This window comes from Anomalospiza imberbis, chromosome Z (assembly GCF_031753505.1).
Source record: "Anomalospiza imberbis isolate Cuckoo-Finch-1a 21T00152 chromosome Z, ASM3175350v1, whole genome shotgun sequence".
Classification (NCBI taxonomy): Eukaryota; Metazoa; Chordata; class Aves; order Passeriformes; family Viduidae; genus Anomalospiza; species Anomalospiza imberbis.
This window is the reverse complement of record NC_089721.1, coordinates 3,709,261-3,732,398: the sequence shown is the minus strand read 5'-3', so window position 1 is coordinate 3,732,398 and position 23,138 is coordinate 3,709,261.

Below are 23,138 nucleotides of genomic sequence, written 5' to 3'. Positions count from 1 at the left end.
GCTTACAATAAACCTGAGACCTTTCCCGGCCGTGAGTCGACTCCCTCATTGCCTCCTCAGATGCCACCTCTCCTCCATACGAGGCAGACAGTGAAGCGCTCTGTCTTAGCCGCTCCCCGAATCTGCCACGAGAGACAGGGGAGTGTCCCTCACTGCTGACCGTGCCTCTGCTAGGCAGGAGAAGCCAGGGGGCTTCAGAGGGAGCACAGCGGCAATAGTTGCCATGCAAAGACACAAAAAGTCTAGGGTAGAAGTACACCAGGAAGCCAGTAAAACCCTACACACCGGCACAGCTTTTTTAAGATAAAACAAAGAGGCAGCACACTGACATGTAGGAAAAGCTGCCAAAATCTCATCTCTTGAGCAACCATCACCTTTCAATTAAAAATACGATTCCAAATTTCAGACTTAGCCTTGAACTGGAAAAATAAACATCACGAAATCATGAAATGTTGCAAAGTGTTCCATTCTGTTCTAATTTTTCTCATATTTTTTCTTTTTTTTTTTCTGTTGTTGCACTATCAGATAGTCTCTATCATTCTAGTCTTGAGGGTTTTTTTGTCCAGAGGCATTGATCAATTTCACAAATTGGTGGAGTAGGACATACATTGTACCTCTATATCACACTTTATTCTCCTTCATGCAGCATGCAGGCCTAGGGTTTATTTACCTCACACTATCCAAACCCTCCACAACATTTCAACTCTTTATGTACTCTTCCATAATGATCATCACTGCAGCATCCAAATGTGTAGCAGACAGGCACTAACCTCTGCAACCCTTCCGTGAGGCAGGGCAGCATCTCCCATTCTCTTTGAAGCAGATATTGAGATGAGCCACTGGGTGTTATTATGTGCAGTGAAAATTCAAGAGCCTGTTTTTGACAGAAAGAAATCAAAAGAGTTTCTCTGTTAACTTAATTGGGCTTTGAATCACTCTTTGTATCAAGAAATTCTCATTGTTTGGTTTACATCAGCTCAGAGTACATCCAGGTTGGCCACTAGAATACTAATTCTATCACTTCGTGCTGTACAATACTTACAGTAATGCTGTCTATAACAATAAAACCTAACTAATCTAAAATCCCCCTTGAGCTGAGATGTGCTTTGGCAGCCAGGCCAGTGAGGGCCTGTTTCCCAAAGGCAGCCTGCATGCAGTCACCCTCTTCTGGAGCCTAAGATGATTTCCTGTCTTCTCTGTGTGCTCCAGAAATGAAATAGCTGACTTGACCCTTAAAGACACCAGCTAAAGGGAAAAACAAACAAACGAACAAACAAACAAAAAACAAAAAAAAACCAAAACCTCAGGACAGCTGCATCAAATCCCCCTAAGTCTGCATTTCCCTACAGGACTGACGGCTCACAACGTGGTGCGCCTGGCTGCACATGGCTGGATTGGTTCTTTATGTATCACACAACAAGTGGAAATCATTTCAGTGAACAGCCAAGGCTAAAAGCTGGCTGTTTAAGCCAAGCCAGGTGGCTGGGCTCTCTCAGTTGTTACACAGAAGACTGGCACCATGACAGAGATACACCTTCCTTGCTGTGAGGGTGACTGAGCACTGGCACAGGCTGTGCAGGGAGGTTATAGAGCATCCTGCTCTAGAGATATCCAAGGACCACCTGAATATCTGGATCCTGTGAAACCTGCTTTACAGAGCAGTTGGATAAGATGATCTCCAGAGATCCCATTTTACCAGAGCTGCTCCATGGACTGATCTGAAGTGAGCTGCCTCTCTTTCTCCATAACCATTTCCCTTAGAATGAATTATGGGACACCATTCTATTATGAAGAATACTCTTACATTACTGCAGAGCACAGTTTTTGACCATTTCCATTAAAAGCTCTTTGCCTTTTAAATGACATTTTCTTTGCTGCTGATATAAATAGCAAAACAAACAAATTAGAAAAAGCTGCATGCAGTTACAAGAAACATTCTTTGTTTTGAGCAGGGACTGTTTTAAAACCCTAATGTACCCACAGCTGTTGATAAATGTTCTGTGAAGTCTGTTGTCTTTAAGGAACCCATGGGCATGGCTTGCACTTCTACTTAGGGGATCTCTGGCACCTGATCAGAGTTTAATTCACATGTCTTAAAACAGTTAATATATAGTGCCATTCAAGCTGAGGGTAATCATCCACAGTCTGCCCATCCAAACAATACAAGTGAAAAATGTGTCACTTAATGAGCCTGAATCAAACCTCAGTTAAATCAATGTACAACATATGCAAACAACTGTCCTCGACATTAATAGGGTTACCTTGGATTTACCGCTGGCACAACTGATTGGGATCTGTCCCATTACCTTGCATTAATTATGCATTGCTGTTACAATCTAATTATCTCCCTGATTGTCTTCTGACCATTAATGGTGTGTGTGTACACCCAACACCAATCCTCCTTGTCATCCAAACTCAATATCAGAAAACAGGGGAACACCAGGGTGAGCTTGTAGCACCCAGCAGCAAGTCATCAAGCCCAAACTTCTCTCTTCAGCACCAGTCATGAATAAGTGTCTGGGAAGAAATTGAACGAAGCAAACATGTTTGATACAGAAAGGCATCAACAGAGGAGGGAATTCAGACAATTCCATCTAAAATAATCATATTCTGAAGTTTGTGAGACTCTAGGATTTGGTTAGCACAGAAAAAAAGATTTCAGGTGTAAATAACAGAAATAGTTGTTTTAAAAATAATTTCAACTTCTTTTCTGACAGCTTGAAGGTCATCAGTCTAATTTTTCAAAGATTATGAACAGGAAAATGAACAAAATAGGAAAGTAAAAATTTTCCTGAGACTGTCACTTCTATATTTCAAATGCAGTTATTTACCTAGAAAATTGTCAAAAATAGGTGGTTTAGAAGGCAAATTGCACATAGTTAATATTTGTAATTTATTGATTATAAGTATTAATTATATATAATTAATAATAATAATAATTTATATATAGGATTATAATAATAATTATCTATTGTACAGAAAAAGACTTTTCCTCAGGGCCTGGAAGGTTTTTTCTTTCAATTTTTCCTAATTACAAAAGAATATCAGTGTGGGTAATATTGCAAACAGTTTGGGGGTCTTTTTTTTAATTGTTACTAATTTCAAGCTTTTGTGGCTAGGTGATGAACAAAATGATTAGTCACTCCTACAACTTTCCAAACACCTAGAACATGCAAAGCCTTAGTGTCTCATACTGATAGGCATTAACAGGTGAGAGAGTGCTTGAGGGCAAATAAACTCATCCTGTAACATCTATGAAGTTGAAAAAGATGTCTGATAGACCCCACTATTCCAGTGTTTTCTGAGCACTTTTCTCTCAGCATCCACAGCTGGTGCTGCCTGTCTTTTCAGCTGCTCCATCACTAGAGAATGATCATGGGGAACATTCAAAGGATTTAGGAAAAAAAGATCCAGGGGAAAACAGAACGCAGAGATGAGGAGGAGAAAGAAAAAAAAAACCCAAAAAAAACCAAGAGACACTGTAAGGGTTTGCAATAACACAACAGCACAAACAGTGAGTGCCTACCCTAGCAAATATGCTGGCAAAACCAGCAGCACAATGCTTGTCATAGGCAGTTATCAAGTCTGAATCCAGGTTCAAAGTTATTTTTCCCAAACTCTCTCTCCTGAAAAAGAAAAATCAGGACTTCTATATCCTTCTATGTCGAAGTTATAACCTAAAATGTATATGATACAATAAAAATATTTAAAATAACATGAAGCTTCTGTAAGTGTTGAATTCAGGGGAGCTGTTTTGGTATAAAGCTGCACTATCAGAGTGAGGAAAACAATTTAGGTTTATGCATTGATGGGCTTTTAAGCTCACAGAGGCAGGCAAATCAGAGCTGAGCAAGTTTAATGAAGTCTTTTTTTCACGTATGCATTTTGAAAGTCAAGAGCTGTTCTTATAACTAAGGGAGCTGCCTTGTGAATTAAAACAGGGAAGAGAAGACCAGAGAAAGATTTATTTCCTATAAACTTACTGTATTTTTCAGTTATATATATTTAATTTCATAACCTCAAGAGTAATAACAGGAGCAAATATTTTGCTAGGCTAATGCATTATTAATCGTGGAATAAAGTGGGGAACCAGACAACTTTGGCACCTTATTCTAAGACCACATGAAAAACACTGCACATAAATGACACTCAATATACGCAGCCTGGCATCTTATTGAACACAGAACATGATGAGTGGCAAAACCAAGAAGCAGCCCTGATTTATCCAGTGGAACTTGACATTTCCTACAAGCCAGCATCGGCTTAACATTAATTAAAGCTTCACATGCGTGTTATCTTTTTTCCTCCCTCCTATTGTTCTCATGGTGTGCAACCTATTTTTTTTCTGAAATGCTGCAGTTTGTGGATATGTATAAACCTGAATGACAGAGCTGGATAGCTGACTTCAAATGTCAGGATGCCTGTAGGCAATGAAAGCAGAGACTTCTCCCTTATTAATAACATTACATGAAAAGTGCATGTGAAACCCATGGCCTTCAGAAAGTTTGAGGGAAAGGTGGATTTTAAAGAATTAAGTAAGTAAGGATGAGAGAAAAACTTTTAGCATTTCACGCCCTGCCAACAATTACTTCCTTTTCTGCCATAAAGAATAAGAAAAGGAAGAAATTTCTTCCTTTTAAACTTCAGTTGATAATATTATAACCTTTTTTTCCTGGGTCTTTGAAACTCAGAATACAAAATTTGTCAATTCCTGAATGACACACGTGTAATGCATCACCAATGCTTCCTGTGCAAATAATTCATGGTCTTTGTGATATTTTTTTTGTAACAAATGTCAAATTATAGCTTAATTTTTAACTAAGCTCATATAGCGCTTTGCACAATGATGAAAAAAAATTAAAAAAAAATTCAATAACATTTATCTTGTCCAACTCTATCCTGTTAAAACTATGTGTTTCTGGTCATAACCCATTATTTAAACTGTTTCCACAGTCATGGGAGAGAGCATGATATTACCAGAGAGGAATTAATCCTACCCTAAAATGGATGTTTAACATGTGCATGATGAAACATTCTCTGAAGTGACCTTTTTCCTCTCCTTCCATTAGAGAGGGAATTTAGGTGACTACCTTAATGAAATAACTAATTTTTATACAGCTAAGTTAGGCAAGGTGAATCTTAGCTAAAAGAAAGAACATTTCAAATCTAAGTATATATGTGTATATATTTTTTTTCCTTTGTAAACCTGAAAGGAGCCATTCCCTGTTAGGATCCACCTGCATGTCTGCTGTCTGTGAAATAGGACACAAAACAGGCACAACACTGTGAGTGTCACAGGAAAGATTAATCAGGGAACGGAAAGGGAGAAGTCTCAAATTTCTATGTCCCTAGTAATAACCTAGGGAAAGTATAAAAATAAGCTTAAACTATAAAATTCATGCAATACATGCAATATTCGGGAATTGCTTTAGGTTTCTAAATGGAAAATAGTTTCCTAACATTCCCATTGGTTAAAAACCTACATCTTGGCAAACTATATCTTGGATTCCTCTCATGATTTTGAGGAAGTAGTCTGGGATGTGTGCAGACCATCAAAATTCCAGTCAAGTCCCATGCCAGATATCTTAGAGCTTCAAATACCTCCTTCAGAGAGTTTGTTGAGGGGTGTGACACAGAGCAATTTATGTCCCCACAATACCACCCATATATCCTTCATAAACTAATTTCCCCATCTGTAGGATCAGTGCTGTGATACTTATTTCTCTTGCAAGGGTTATATCATAACTCCTAGCATTTACCTTTAATATGCCTTGTAAGGGAGACAAAAATAAAATATATTGTGAATTATTAATGCAGCCATATTTCTGGGTCTTGCTTTTATGGAATAGCATGAACTAGTAAAGAATAAATACCAATTCATTTATTGAAAAAACACAATACATTAAACAACACCCCACCATTTTTAGGTATAATTTTAATTATTTATATATTATATTTTGAAACTACTCTCCAGCTCTGAGAAGGTGGTTATCAATTTCTTTGCGATTGGACAGAAATGGACAAAATATATGGATTTCAGCTGTCAGCATCTTATTCATCCTATAGTTCTAGTCATATGATATTTATACTAAACTACTGAAAATTAACCAGCATTACTCTGTGGCAGTAGAAAGATTTCAGGATCAGTGACAAGTTGGAAGGAAAAATAAAATAACTATTTTCTCACATTTTTATTCTGAGAAAATAGAATTGGTGTGAAGACTCACAGGTAAGGCATTTTACTCCAAGACATGGAAAAATTGTTTTGTTGCAGTGACTGAGTGAATACTGGAGTAAAACTCATCTCTAGTTACCACCTATATATATTTGAATAAATGCAATCTGGCCCCAAGAATCACTTTCTGTGCAGAGATGGGGACCCACAGATGAGCAATGAACTGAGTTTTTGCATCCATATTCAGGTAAAAGAAAAAGTAGAATTTTTTAAAGGGCTGTTTTTGCTATTGTTTTGTCTTGCAGGGTAGGATATGGAAGGTGTTAATGTGCAGATTTTCTGAGAAAAAAGTACCTGCAAGGTTGACAGAAGAACATGACAAGAAAGATGTTATAATGTGTATACTAGGAATTGTTCACATTGAGAAATGATGCCTATTGCTAACTCCTCTATGAGAAAACAGGGAGGTACAGCCCCATCCTCCAAGCATTTATGATCTCCTAATCTATCTCACTGAGTTATGAGGACCTTTCAAAGGAAAAGATATATATCTGTGAATGTTTTGGGAAACAATAATTTAAGTGACTCTGGAAGTATAAGCCTGACATTTGGCATTAGACTGATTCCCTTTCTTTCTAGAATTTGTGCTCAGCTACAAGTTTCATTTACATCTCCACTCTCCAGTCTTTTGCACCTTTCCCAGGCTTGTAATGTATTTTTAATCTTATTTTTTTCTATTGTTAATTTTCCCCATGCAATTCCTCTTCCCTGTCATGACACCTGAAGCAATCTCTGGGGCATCTCCACTCTCTAAATGCCCCCAGTCCTTATTTAGGGAAAGGAGAAAGACATTTTGAAAGAGCACATTTAAGGATCTCTGAGAACATAAAAATGTAAGACAAGCTACAGTGAGTCAAAGAGGTCCTTCTTATATCTCCAACACCAGTCAAATCTGGATGCCAATAAAAAAGTGAAGAGTCAGAGCATGTATATGTGATTCCAGCCCAGATCTCTCTCCGGGATATTTATTAACGGGATACTACACCTTTCTAAGAGGTTAATGCTTTCCATGCATTTCCTGTACAGGCTCAGATTTTCTTCTTGCAAACTTGTCCAGTCTCCTCCTAATTCCTTGCCAGCTTTTTACATCTACAGCATCCCAGGGAAGGGAATTCCATTGCTGAATCTTTCTGCTTACACCTAGAAAACCCCAGGAAAAAATATGCATTAGGAGTACGCTGGAGCAGCAAGTACATGACTAATAATCGGCGTTGTAAATGGGACAAATCTGTAACAAATGTGTGGTATCCTGCACTGCCAGGGGTAAAATCTGGTTGGTAAATCCTATTTGGATCCCTAGGTGAGATCTCAATTTTCTTTCATGTAATTGAACAGGAGTGAAACTCTGCATGAGTGGTACCTGCCTTGGCAGAACACACTGCTGTTTGACCAACAGGTTCTCTTTCAAAACTTCAAGCCTCTTGGAGAGCTTTTCCTCTCCTGATCTCATAGAAATGAGAATTCTTTTGTTTTTATAATGTCTTATCTCTTTTGTATCAATGTGAGGAAAAGAAATTACTCTGTAGTGCTCTCTTAAATTGGCACCTTCTTACTAATAGCTAGCAGCTCTTAACGTCTAAGAATGGCTTAAGCCTCCCAAGTGTCTGCTCCTGCTTTTGGATATGCAAGGTCTCAAAGTGACTTTTTTTTTTCCCCTGGAGAAAAGCAATGATCCCTAAATTGCAGATAGAGCAGGATTATCCTCAAAATGGACGAACTAATGAAACAACCGATCTAATGTGGGTGGTGTGCTAGTGCTAGCAAATGTAAAATAAAAAGTCTGCAAAATAACCTTATGATTGTTTAGTCAAAGGATCAGAATCCCGTGGAATTATTCCATTAATGCATATTTACAGAGCAAGAGACTTGCAAATATAGGTGCCAAGGGAAAATTAAAGCGGTGAAAATATCTAACACACAGTGAAGAATTAGGAGGGAAAATCTGATAATGGAGCTAGAGCAGAAAAAAAAAGAAAAGGAGTGCTGTCTTGGCTTGAAGGTGACACTTGCTGTCACCCTTTTCCCTCCCTCACTCAGCTGAATGTAACCATTAATTGTAGGAATCGAAGAGTTGCAATGGCTAAATTGGACAGGAACCTCAGGAGGTCAAAGCATTCCTGCTTGTTAACGCTACTGACACATTTTACAGTTTTGCAAAATGTCAGAGTCCATCATGCCATAACTTTGCTGCTGAGGATCCTGTCTCTCTTAAAACACTCATAGCTGCCTTACGAAACTTTCAGATAAAACCTCAAATCTGCAACTGAAACAACTCCTTTTCTCCCTTCCCTTTATATTCTTGTTTACAAGCTTGTCACAAGCCTGTGGACTTTTGTTTGTTTATTTGGGTTTTTTCTTGTTTTTATGTCCTTTTTACTACTTTCATTTCATTTTCCTCTCAGGGCTGTAGGTTTAGAGAACTTGAGTGACAGCAACCTCTGTGGCTTTCCTACCATTGCAAAATCTCAAATTGGTGGAGAGGGGCAATTAAAGTAACCACTAGGGTTTAGCAACTGGCATTTGGCATCTGCTGTGCCTCTATGGCAATGCGCAGCTGTCTGCCTTCCAAGAGAAACACAGAAGTGTGTCACGTCTGCAATCCCAGTGAACTGAGCTCTCTCAAGCATGCTGTGATGGCAACTTCATTTCATTCTGCCTTTTTCCTCTCTAGGATAGCACCTCTCCAGAGGGGATTCATACCACAGAAAGGCTAGAGAGGTATTTTAAGCACTGCCCTAAACACTGAACTCCCTAATCCACAGCAGAACACAACCAATTCTCAGTGTTTCTGTGATCCAGTAGTAATATCTGATCACGTAAAAATTCTGTTTGTGATTGTCTGGGAAAATGCATTTATATTATGGTATGCTGTGCTAGGGTTTCACAGAATCACAGAATAGTTTGAGTAGGGTGGGATCACCTTGTTCCCACCCCTGCCATGGTTGGGGATGCCTTCCACTATCCCAGGTTGCTCCAAGCCCTGTCTAACCTCGCCCTGAGCAATTACAGGGATGGAGAATCCCCAGCTTCTCTGGACAGCCTGTGCCAGAGCCTCATCACCCTCACTGTCAAGAATTTTTACCTTATATTCAGTATATATCCAATATATATATCCACTATATAGCCAATATGTATGCAATATATATCCTCTCTTCTAGTTCAAAACCATTTCCCCTTGCTTCATTACTTTAGGCCTTGCTAAAATGCCTCTGCCCAGCCTTCTTATAATGCTCCTTTAATTATTAATAGGCCACTACAAGGTCTTCCCAGAGCCTTGTCTTCCCAGAGCCTTGTCTTCATCAGGCTGAAAACTCCAACTCTCTCAGCCTTTCATCATAGGGAACACGTTGCAGCTCTCTGATTCTAAAATAATTTTTCGTGTTATATATCCTTGTATTTTTGTCACTTGATTTTTTGTTAGCAATTTTTTCCTTTTCTTCGTGAGCCTGGAAGTTGATAACCTTCACTTTTCTTTGCATTTCTTCTTGATGATCATTTTAGGAAGAATTTTTTTTTTTTCTGGAGTGTGACCTAGGATCTATTTAAGAAATGTCATAAAAATAGGACATAAAAATCTCTTCCCTATCACTCAAAACATCTAGCAAAGGAGCTAAAATGAACCTATAGATAAAATATTTATGCAATGACTGTGAGGAAGGTATCATTATGCGAATTCTAATAATTGAAAAATAAGTATGGAAAAAACCTTTGCTGCTCTCCCACACCAAACCTGGTGGACAAGATGGAAAATAAGAAGTAAGACTTCTCTTTTCCTATCCTGCATGTGATTTAATCTCTTTCATGTCTACCATAGAGATCAGTGCATGAGATTAGTGTTATGGATGACCATAACATCACCTCCAACGTCTTTTGAGTTGAGGCTGAAATGTTATGAAAACAAATCCTGAATCCTTTGCAATGAAATATGTTCTTTGTAAAATTTCTGTTGTTGTCTTCTTGTTTGCACCTCAGTTTGGGCGGCAGTGTCTCTCTCATTATTATAATAATAGAATTTTACACCTGCCACAAAGAGCAAGACCAAAGAAGCACTTTTTTCCATCATCTTAACATGATGATCTGTCCCAGGAGCTGCACAAACCCTGGAAATCTAAGCAGGATCACAATATAGTCCTGAGTACTGTAATGCATTCAACCGCGTTTAAATCATAGCAGTCAATTTCTGGCATGTTTCCTGCATGTCTTTAATCCAGGACAATTTATCCCAGGAATTCATGTGTAGCATGACAAAACACTGTTCCCAGTAGGCAGCAAGTGCCAGGCCATGTGGATCGCAGGGGAGAAAGCAGATTTAGTTGCACAGGTGCAAACAGCTGCAGAGTTATGGAGCCTTGAGAATGGGATCCATTATTGGGTAGTGTAAGTGTTGGTAGGGTCCAACTACCTGAGCAAGCTCCAAATCTGCTCCAAGTTAATAAAATATATGTTTTCACCAGTCATGTCTCATCTAGGGATAATTGTTAGTGAAAGAATCAATGTTTCAATAGAAAAATCAGCTTAAAATGGTGACCTTTGAGAAGCTCTGGTGAGCACTAACTGAGGAAGAAATATGGAACAAATCTGCCACATCATTCTGAAAACAGAGCATTTATTTTTCTTTGTGTCTTGAGTCACACTGAGACCTCAAAGACTGATGATGAGGGTGATGATGATTATTGTTGCTGTTTTGTTGTTGTTGCTATTATTATTATTACTGCTATAATTATTATAATAGTAATTATCATAATTTTAAGGTTGAGCATATGTGAGAGCATATGTACGTGGCAGGTCTGTTTTTAGGACTAACGTCACACTAAAGACACATGCAAAAATGTAACTGTGGAAGAGCAAGTCCTTGTGTGCGTGTGTGGTAATCATAATCAGTCACACTGTATTTCTGCCTTGGGGTAGAGAAGCTGAAAGAAGTGTTGAGAACACTGTTATAGATAATCCTCTGTAATGATTTTCCTTTCTTCAGGACAATCTTGACAACAGCACCTTGCCCTAGGAAAGTTTCCTTTGATCCATTTTGTGACTGAAATATAAATTCCTTATTTTTCGTTCGCTTCTCTTCAAATTAATGATCCTTGCAATAAGGATGCCCTGCCCAGGAGTGGTTTCTTCAAACAGATTAGAAGAAATAACAAAGCTAAACCCCAGGATCAGAAATTGGGACTGAAAGGTGGGAGAATGCTTGGTCTTTATTTGCTTTTCTTTCTGCCTTTTTGAGGCTGCTGTCATGTCCTGTTACACAGATCATCTATTTGATATTACTACACTTATCAAAGATATAGGCAGGCAGCATTGTTAGCAGCTAAGGAGAGCTGAGGATTTTTAAGGCATTAGAGACAAAATTTTCATGAAATAATTATGCAAAGTAGTGTGTGAACATGCATACAGAAACCAAGCCGTTAGCAGGTCTCATTGGGTTGGTGAAGTAATTTACAGTTTGGTTAAAGTATGTCTTCCCGTGGCTGTGTAAAAGAATGTGATAAATCTGTCCACTGTTGATACAGCTATACAAAAGTAAAAATGTCTGTGAGTGCTAGAGAACTGAATCCCAGCCAGGTAAATTCACACCTTGTACCAATAGAGATGCCAGATAACATCCAAGATTTTTGCATATGTGTAATTTATTTAACAGAATCAGAGGAAACCCAGGCTCTGTACTGCAGCAAGTGATGATTGAAGTATTCCCCCTGTGTAAAACAGCATCACACACCCATAGTTAGGCAACTGAAACCTTCCCTTTATGGCCTGGATGTACTTTTCCAAGACTCTGCCATTCTGAATTCAGAAAGAAATTATAAGAAATTATAAGTACTTAAAAACAAACAAACAAACAAACAAACAAAACAAGAAAAAACAACCACCCAACGGACTTTCTGGATGTCAAGCTGTTTTCCTGATTTTTTTCTTCCTGTTTCTTAAAAAATGGCAGTTCATCATGATGGCTTGACTGTCAGTGTGAGGACTCCAGGACTTCTTGGCTGACTACTTGCCATCCCTCAAGTCCCCCCGAAACCCATGCTGTTTGAAAGAAATGAGAACAAATATTACTTAATTACATTTCCTTTCCAGGTTCATGCCCCTTCATCTACAATTTGCTGTCAGCAAAAGCAGTAGGATTTCCGGGACAGAGCATCTGGAAATATAAATCCGAATTCTCACAATGTCTGTGGCGAGACAGCGCTCTCTGGCACACAGTTTGATTGTTGGTGCTGTCCTGTGCAAAAAAACTGAAAGTTGAACCTGGGTGATCCTTGTGGGCCCATTCCAACTCAGAATATTCTATAATGCTATGACTCTATAATAGAAAGATCACTGAAGACCATCAAGTTCCAAACCTTTGCTCAGCAGCAGGTTGCTCAGGGCTGCATTCATTCAGGCTTTGAGTAACTTCAAGGATGGAGACTCTACAACCTCCTTGGGCAACCACTGCCAGTTTCTGGAAATCCTTACAGTGAAAATGAAATAACAAATAGTAAAAAAAAAAAAAAAAAAAAAAAAAGAAAAAAAAATATATCTGTGAATAAACAATATTCAAACTGCTACTGCTGCTGTTATTAGTATTATTGTTACATTTTCTCATACTTGCAATAAGCCAGTAATACCTCAAAGCAAATCATCAGTTCCTACTTGAATCGGACAACAGTAAAGAAAAATAATGTAACAGTATTTGTGACCAAATCTGAACAGCACAAAAAAGAAAGAGGAGTGTCTACAAGCCTTTCCAAAAAATGGCTGTTTTTCTGTTACTACAATATTTTTCCACTAACCACTTTGCCATCCCTTCTTTGCCCACTAGAAAATCTGCTTCTTAAATAATCATAATGATTTTCCAATTGTAGATGATGAAAAAAATAATATATATATATATGTGTAGAATTGTATCATTATTCCTTTGGTATTTTCTGGAAATAAATGATACTTAGGGATTTATTTCCTTGTTTGGTCTTCGTTGTTAAAGCAAGCACAGTTAAAAATGACCCTACAGTGAAAGCAAATATGGAAGCAAAACCATCATTTACAGATGAATACCTGTCAGATTTGTTGGCTTTTTTCCTGAATAAACAGAATTAATATCAGAATTATATTATTGATGATTAATAGTAATTGCTACCAGTATATTTTTAAGGTTTACATCACTATCTCCTTCTAGGATAAGGTGCAATTAAATGTAGTTGGTACTAGTTTTGGTTTTATCAGGACATGTCAGACTTTGACTGGAGAACATTGTTTTGAGAAGCTTGTACACTTTCCATGCTCAATTAATCTCAAGTATCTCTTTGAAGCACATACTTTCAAATGTATAAACATACAATGGTTCTCTGATGTGGATTCCAGATTAATCAACATTTATCTGAGTTCAAACTTATTTTGGCTATATTTTTATGAATCATAACTATTATAAATATTTTTATTAATGATCTTATATTTCTGAATTTGCTGAGGGTAATTTCAGACTTTTCCCTCCAAGGAAGAAAATATATGACTAATCTAGCATATATGATATTGCTCTTTTACTACCTATCTAGAGAAAATGTTAACTTTCATGAAGGTTTACAGTTTATTGCTATAGCAGGAAAGGGAGCAATAGAATTAACTGGCTTTTAATTTTTTAAGCCTTTTCTTCAAATGCCTGGATTTGAAAATTGAAGTAAGCTTGTTTCAATACTAAATTTTGGTATGTTTACTGCCTTTAATTAGGAAAAAGGTAGAGAAAACAAAGCAATTTCATGTGGTAAACAAGTTAAATGACTATTGCCCAGGGCTACCAAGTGTGTATGCCAAGCCATAATGCATTTGTAATACTTAGTTTAGAAAAAAAGAACATTTTGTTGATATATAAGTAACACAGAATTAAATCATCATAGGAGCTGGATTCGTGTTTTATTATCCTAGCAAAATAACCGACAGAGTCTGTTTTCAGGGAAGATGGATTTTTGGGGAGTAGATCTGACAATGTTAGAGAAAAACAAACTATGGGCCCCAAAAAAGGATGAACCAACTTTTTATTCCAGGGGCATATATGCTCAAATTGCTACTGACAGCATCGATATAAAATATTTATTCCTGTGATGGTGGCAAATTAAAAGCAGGGTTCATGTCACCCAGGGCTATCCATAGTTAAAATACATAACTACATGCACATCTTTGCTCTAAACCTTTGACTTCATGGAAACAAACCCTGAGTCAGCTCACTCTGGCTTCCAGCAGAGCTCTGGGGGCAGACAAACTGCAGCCACACATTGCTGCTGGTCAACAGGCTTTATGTTTAGCTGGAGAAATAAACAGAATAAAATAGATTTATAGAATTGTTAAGGTTGGAAGAGACCTCTGAGATCATCAAGGCCTACCTTCAAAAAAACACTGCCATGGCCACTAAACCATTCTGTCAAGTAGGTTTTGGGTATCAAGGGCAGAGGGGCTGCCAAATGATAAACCAGATACTAGGGTTGTGAGCATTGGCAAAATCAAGACTTCATGATCCTTGTCAATGACTACTGGAAGGGAAGGGAACCTGTCCTTAAACAGATTGGCTGGTTTGCCTTTCCTTTCATCCTCCAAGACATTAGAAACCATCAGAAAACAGAAACAAAACATTATAACAAATTTTAAAATATCCCAGTGTGTCACTGGAAACTATTAGTTATTCAGGTATGTTATATACATGAGAGATAGAGAATTGTGTTTATAAATTTTCTGTCCTTTTAGCATGAATGTCAGTAGGTTTTGTGTCTAAGCTGAAAAGAATTCAAGAAGGATTTTTACAGCTGAAATGGTAAACTATGTCACAAATGGGAGCCAGTCTGAGACCCAACAGCCTGGGAAAGGAGTTGAAGGAGCAATGTTCACGCACATGTTAAATGAGGAATTTCTTAGGTGAAGTCAAGCAGCTCAGGTGATTCAGGGCTAATATCTCTAGAACCAAAATGTTTCTGAGCCTTTTGTTGTCATGGTAGCCTTGACAGACAGTCAAGGGCTGAACTCTTTGTGAATCAGGCAAATCCCCTTTTTAATAATCCTATGGTTTGCACGGGTGGTTTGACTTGGAGGAGATTTGCAGCTCTGGAAATACCCTGGAAGTATCTGGGCTGAAAGCTGAGACTTTTCATACAGAAAGCAGAAAAACCTTTGCCTTTGCCTAAGCCTTTATGAGACCTTGGGAATAACTGAATGCTTTAACAAAGGAAAGAAGGAAGGGAAGAATAGAATACTTCAGTTGGAAGGTGCCTACAGTGATCATGTAATCCAACTGCTTGACCAATTCTGAGCTGACCAGGTTAAGGCATGTTCTTAAAGGCATTGTCCAGATGCCTTTTAAGCACTGACAGGCTTAGGTCACTGACCACCTCTCTAGGAAGTCTGTTGCAGTTTTTGGCCACTGTTTTTTGTAGAGAAATTCTTCCTAATGTCCATTCTGAATGTCCCCTGCCAGGGCCTCAAAAGGTACATGACCAGGAAACTATTGAAATAGGCTTTTATCTTTTGGACAGAGAAGAAGGTCTTGGCCCTAGTTCCTGGTCCCTGTCACAGTTCTGCCTTCCTGGCCAGGTTATTTTCTAATACTCCAAAACACTGTGAATTTTCCACTCTGCACGGCAACCAGAAGTATGTAGGTGGCATGTCCAGTTTTACCCACTCCCTTCCTACATAAAGCTACAAAGGGATAAAGGAATTGCTTCCACAAGATGCAGTGCAGGCCTTGTGTCTCCTTATGTGACCCAGTGTGAGGAGATGACTATGTTCAGGGGAAGAGAAGTCTGCCTGCTTGGCTTTGTTTACTGGCAGTCAGAGCACACCTGTCCCATTTCCTTTCAACCAACAAAATTCATCATTTTTCAAAAGCCTTTTACACGCTGTGGCCATCACGAGGCAAGAGACAATCCTTGTTTTGCAGAGTGTACCACTCATTAGACATAGGGCAGACAGGGACTCAGGGACACAGAGATGGAGCAAAGGACTTGAACCCAATTTCTAAAACCTCACTGCGTTGGCAGGGCGAGCAAGTCTTTCTTTTCAGGAAACATCAGTGTTCCTGATGTAGCAATACAGCTGCCTACAGGAGACTGTTCACCTTAAGAGTTTTGGTGATTCATTAGCCACTCAGAACCCCCAGAGCACAGAGAGGTCACAGCCTTAATGGTGCAACACATTAGTTTACAAAAAACAAAAACCAGAAAAACAAAACAAACAAAAAAATATATAGGACTTGGAAGGGCTGAGGTAGGCAAAGCTACAACACCACAGAGTTCAGTTGTTAGATTGTGGCTCAGACATCCCACCTTGGGAATTGTATTAATTCCAGTTACCCACAGGAAACATTTCAACTCCAGCCTCCTGCAGAGCCCTCAGAGGTAAGAGGGAGATGGAGGAGGAAGAATCCTGAGCACTAACACACAGCTCTTGGTCATTCTGTACTAGATGTGGGAAGGAGGAAGTAATAATGATTTACTGTGAGGCTCTGGGATGGTTTCATGTGTGGAAGTGGCACAACAAATGTGGATTTTGATAACCTGGTTCTGCACAGCTGATCTCCAGACTTTGGAAGAAAGGGTATCCTTTTACCCCTCATTAAGAGAGATGCTTAATGAGGAAGAAAGCATTTTTTTTTTTTTTTTTTTTAATTAGAGCAAATGTTAAAATGTGTTAAATTTTGAAAAGGTGGAAGGAATCCCAAATTCACTGAAGGAAAAATCAACATGAATTTTTCTCAATTACAGTTGAATATCACACGTGCATTCCTGCCTCGCTGTAACTGGTGCAGGGTTTGCCCCTCCAAAAGTTCCTCCAAAATTAAATTTATGAGGATTGGAATAAATCGAAAGGCAGGAAGAGATGCTTTGATTTCTTTGTGCTGGCTCCCCATAAATATTAATGCCTTTCCTAGGTGCTGGCACCGTGACACGCGGTGGACGGGGGCAGGATGTGAGCCGGCCGGGCTCTCAGCCTTGCTGCATACAGATGAGCCCCCTCAGAGAGGCTGCAGGTGAAACACACACACACACAGACTGAAATTATAGCTGCCCCTGGGCAGCAGCACGGACCAGTAATAGCTGCTTCTTCCATCAGTGGGTAATGCAGCCTTTGTGTCAGGGACCTACTCAGTGGTGTTGCAGCATTAAGGGGGAGAAAAGCTAATGTAGTTTGCCAGAGAAAGAAGGAATTGCTTCCTCCCCACCTAGACTACAGGAATGTTTCCCTTTTATCACACTAGCTCCTTTACAACTCTCTCTTCACAGCCTTTGTCATTGTCATCATAAAAAAAAAAAAAAAGGAGTACAGGCTATGTAACATCGAAAATGCATGAGATGCGAATAAATTATCATGTGTAAAAGTATAGATTTAGCTTTAGTTGCAAGCAATAAAGCAAGGGAAACCAATATCAGAAAAATTTTCAGGTATTATGATTTCTTGAGGTGTCACTATTTGGATGATGACACCAGGGGAAGTTTTAAATCACAAGGGTATTGTGGTAAGACAAATGGCAATCTTGCCCTTGAGATTCTGAAATGTAAGACATAAGAGGAAGTGACAGGAGGCAGACAAATGGATTTTCATGAGGAAGTTCTGATACAATGTGGGTTTACATGAAAATGCAAATCAGTTTCTTAGTATCACAAGTAACTCCATATCACAACTGTTTAATCTAAATTCTTTAAATATACTTTTAACTTATCTTATTAAGTCATTATGTTAGCTTGAAAGGAATTTATTTTCCTTATGAAATTTAGAGAATCATTTTAGTTTTGTCATGTAAATAGACCATGAAATAGGTTTTTGAGAGATAGGTAACATGAGTGTAACATGAACAAACCACCTCAAGCTTGATGAATTGTATACTAGAAGTGCTTAGAAAGATCCTAGAAATCCTCTTATCCTAGCAAAAGGGTTACTAGTGACTTGGTTTGAGCTGAGATAGAGTTAATTTTCTTCCCAGCAGCTGGCACAGTGCTGTGGTTTGGATTTGGGATGAGGATATTGTTGATAACACACTGGTTTTAGGTTTTGTTAAGCAGCAGTCAATAATTCTTCAGCTTCTCATCCTGCCCTTCCTGCAAAGAGGCTGAGGGGGCACAAGAATTGGAAAGAGACACAGCTGGGACAGCTGTCCCAAGCTGGGCAGAGATATGCTCCATACCCTATGGCATCATGTTCAGGGTATAAACTGGGGATGGGGATGCTGACCAGGGGCTGATAGCTGAGCAGTGATCAGCAGTTGGTAAGGAAATGCATTCTGCATAATTTGTTTTGTGTGTTCTAGTTATTTTATTTTCTTTTTTTTAAATCTTTATTATTATTGTTATATTTTCTTTTTCTGCTCTGTTAAACTGCCTTTACCACAACCCACAAATTTTACTTTTTTTTTTTCTGTTTTTTCACCCCCTTCCCATTTGAAGGAGGAGGGGAGCAAAATCTGTGTGGTGTTTAGTTGCTGGCTGTGGTTGAACCATGACAGCTCTTTTGGTGCCCCAAAGTGTTTGAGGTAGTGAGAGATGTGATTGGGAAGTGCTGGATAAAATTTATATCTGTCAGTGCTGTTTAGGGATCAGTTGTCAGGCTCCTGTGCTTGCCATGCAGCTTCATTCATGTTTGCCAGAGTCTCGTGCCTGTTAGTGGCTGCGTTCTGCTCTCTCTGCTCGCTGTAGAGCTGTGCTGCTCGTCCCCTTTCTCTGCTGTGCCTGAGAATGTTTGTCACAGGCACATTATTCTTTCTCTCAGGATTTTTTCATTGAGGAGCACAGAGGAAAGAAAGAGAAAATAATTTCTATTTCTGCTCCTTGTTTTTCCCATGTGGAATGTGTTTGGAGAATTGTTCACCTGGGGTGGTTGCTTGATTGGATTCTGGTGAGCATTGTTTGAGCTGATGGCCAATCCAATCCACCTGTGTCTGGACTTTCAAGAGAGGGTCACAAGTTGTGAGTTACATATGGTAGTTAGAACAAGTAGGTATGTAGTTTTAGTATCTCCTATAAATTGCATATTAATGTATTATAGCATAGTTATAATAAAGAAACCATTCAGCCTTCTGAATTGGAGTCAGACATCATCATTTCTTCCCACTGGGTTCACCTGCATTTACAATAAATGTTCTGATAGCAGCAGTGGTGATGTGCCTGGGCTGGACCAGCACACCTCTGCTGTGTCTGTGCTGGACAGGGTGGAACCCCAGCGTGAGCTCGAGTAGGAGTGCTGTGACCTGTGGATGAGTCCAGGCTGGGAGCAGGACACCTCAAGCCACCTGTGGCCCATGGATTGTGCCATTCTGGAACATGTGAGCCTCAGGTGAGCCTCTGACGAGACTGTGGCTCACAGATAAGACTCTGCTTGGAGCAGGAATAACCTTAGGGGTCTGCTGTCTGTGGATTAGCTCAGGCCAGAGCAGGGTTAAAGGGAGAGGTCTTTGGAATGTTGAACCAGATGGTCTGGTCCAAAGGGATGAGGGGTGGAGATTGTAATGGAAACACATTTAAATTGTTGTAACCCAGGATTTGAGTTGCATCTTGTAGGAAATGCTATAACAAGAGGCACCCAAATCAGTGGAGGTGGAGCTTTAATTTAAGCAGTGCAAGAGCAGCAGGGACCCAGGCTGAACTTGGCATTGTTGCCCAAGAGCCCCACACAACACACCACACCTCCTGTCCTGAGTGACCACTGTGACAGAGAGAGCCCTAGGTCATGGACTAAACACTAAACAAACTCAATGTACATTTTGTGGATATTTTGCAGGACTAGTGGCATGATACCTGTGGATTACATCAAAGGATGGGAAGGGGAGCATGTGGTTAGTGAGGATATATTGGCTGGCTGTGGAGCCTGAGCATGATATAAGTGGTATGGAATAAGGGCTGGAGAATTAGCTTTACTCAGATAAAGCTAATTAAAAGTCAGCAACTCAAAATTAGCCTACTTTTCTATGTACATAGGAGATCATGCAATGAATTGTTTGCTCAAATATTTTGACAAATTATTTGAGAACACATGAAGTAAACAATCTATATGGGAGCTGAGAACCTTAAACTATAGAGATATTTTCCTTCAAGTGCTGAACAGAGACATTTTCTCCAAAGTTAACAGTATCACTGAACTTACACCTTCTAAGATATACTGGATTTAAATAACAATGTGCACTCATAAACAACAGAATAATAACAGCACTGAATACAGAATAATTTCATAATTACCGAGTACTAAATACAAAACAGTTGTAAGTCCTTTCTTTGGATGCACATAGCAACAGCATTTCAATTCAGTTCACTCCTTCCTCTGAGATGGAAAGATTTAGGTATACATGCAACAGAAGGATGAAATAATGAGCAAGGGTCTTGCATGCTTCAGTGTGTAGCTTCCTGGGGGCGGGGAGAAAAAAAATAAAATAATTCCTTCAGATCTTGCACATCTCAGTACTTTCTGGACTATTATGGTATGAACAAATTATTATGGATAAATCAATTGGTGCAACATGAAAGGGAGTATTTCTCATGCCAGCTAAGCTGTGTCTAGACTGCATGATTGAATAGCTGGTCAAAACCAAGCAATCTAAAAATGCTGGGGGTGGGGCCTATCTTGTCTACAGCATCACACATAGTTATTAAGAAATAGTGCTTTGCCAGGAGCTCCTTAACCCATAGCATCTCTTTTTGAAGTATCACTTGATTTCATTTTTTTTTATCTCCATAACCTCAAAATACAAGGGCTTTGATTGATGCTTTCTGCCCCCTCCTCAGCCATCCCCACAAAAGATCTAATAATACATTAAAGAAGTTCAGAGCCCCTTTTCCTGTACTGTCTTCTTCTTCACACTGTTTTAGCACTGTTAACTTTAGAACACTTCAATTATCACTGAAGATTCAGAAGTTGACCTAATTGTACTGATTTTTTTTAATGAGGTTGCAATTTTCAAAGCCTTTTTTTCCCCATTACATAGTCCATCTTTTATTAAGTCTAGTAATGATTAGACATGACCAACTAAAATTAAAGTTGAAACTGCTCTGAATAGCTTATTATTAATCAACTTAAATAAACAGTTCGCCACCCTGCATATCAGAAAATGCCAGATGGGAGCAGTTGCTGTGGTGCTACTGGAATTAGGCAATAACATAATTAGTAGTGGTCACCAGCAAGAGTTAATATAGCTGGATCTTACTGTTCCAAGACTAATAAGCACCTAATGTCATAGATAATTTCTCCTTCTTTTCACTACCAATGTCTGCCAGGTCTGCCAGCAGCACATTTCATGAGATTTAGTGAAAAATTCTTCCTTCTTATTTCTATCAAATGAGATCCATGAACAGAATCTCTGGGAAGTTATAAATTAGCTCACAGGGTTAATTTCTTCCATACCTGGAAAAATTTTAGACTTCAACCAACACCTGTGTAAGTCCTGAGAAGGTCTGTCCTGTCCAATAATGACAAGCAATATTGAAAACATAAGGTTTAATTTCAAAGAATAAAACAGTGATCAGCACTGAATAGCCTCTTCAAACATCCTATGAATACAAAGGAGGAAGGAAATTAGGTTTCAAAATGTTCTTTCAAGGTGTATGAGGTTAAAGATTATCTATACATCTAAGCTTCTTTCTTTATCAAGAAAATAAATTTTCCATCACGGCCCTGATCCATTCATTCTGCATGATTCTACTTGGTTTCCAAAGGATATGACTTTTTAAAGCTGCATCATTCCCATGATAACTTTCCTTTTTTTTTTTTAGAGTATTATTTTCCTATGTAATATTTACACATCTTGCTGTGATGTTCTGTAAACACCTTTTATTATTCAGATAGTTTAATATCAAGTAGTCATTTATTTTGGAAAGTCCCTATTTCACAAAGAGAAATGCCTACAAAACTTCAGAAAAATGTGGAAAAAATATTATACCTACAAGCAAACAAACAAACAAAAATCCCCCAAAAAATAAACTTACAAGAAAAGGATAAAATATGGCACAAAGCAATAAGATGATACAGAGACAGAATATTTTTTAGATTATTAGATCAGGAAAAGATAATCAATTTGAAAAATCAGCCTTTCCACTCTGCAGCATTCTTTGTGTCACATCTGGATTTACCTGTTTGACCATCTAAAGTTGCACATGTTTTCTTTAAAATTGTTTGTTCTTCAGCTTCACCAAGTCTGCTCCATCTTTGATAATTCCCACTGGAACTGTTCTACCATTGCCGTGTTTTCATCACCACTTCTGTCTCCAGTATTCCCAGGCAGCATTGCATCTCAGTTGGGTTGGTGTACAGTGAAAAATAAAAGGTTTCTCAGTGATTCTCCTTTCTCTTGTTGATGAGTAATAGCGGCAAAAAAAGTTGCAAAGTGTGTCTCTGGACAGCTTCTAGAGATTACACAAGTGGAGGCCATTCCAAAGCCCAAGGAAGTCAATTAAGAGATTCATTGGCTTTGACAGGCTTTGGAACAACATATAATGATTGTAGGTTTATTTCACTGTCTGATGGAGAGTCTCAGATCAATCAACATTGCAGCTGCTCAAGAGGAAGAAAGCATTTGTAAATAAGTGATTCACTGGTTAGTTATGATGCTCTCCCCAAAGTATTTAGCTACTCAATTGTCAGTGTGCAGAACTGATTATACAATGGCAAATTTTAATGCTGTCCAGTTCAGGGAAACACTAGCCCTGTCTCATGAATGTATTTCTGAAAGATGATTCCATAGGCCTGATATATCCTGCTTGCATTGTTTGATAAGGCTTTTATCTGGCCTTTCTTATTATACCTTCTGAGTGCTTTACAAGCCTTAATAAACTTATCCCCACAGTGTCCCTGAGGCAACAGCTGCATGAAAAAAGTTGCCCAAGAACAGAAGCCTCTAGGCAAAAGCCTGGAAGAAGATGCTGCAGGCAATCACATGCAAAGAAGCTGTTGTCCAAAGAAGAAA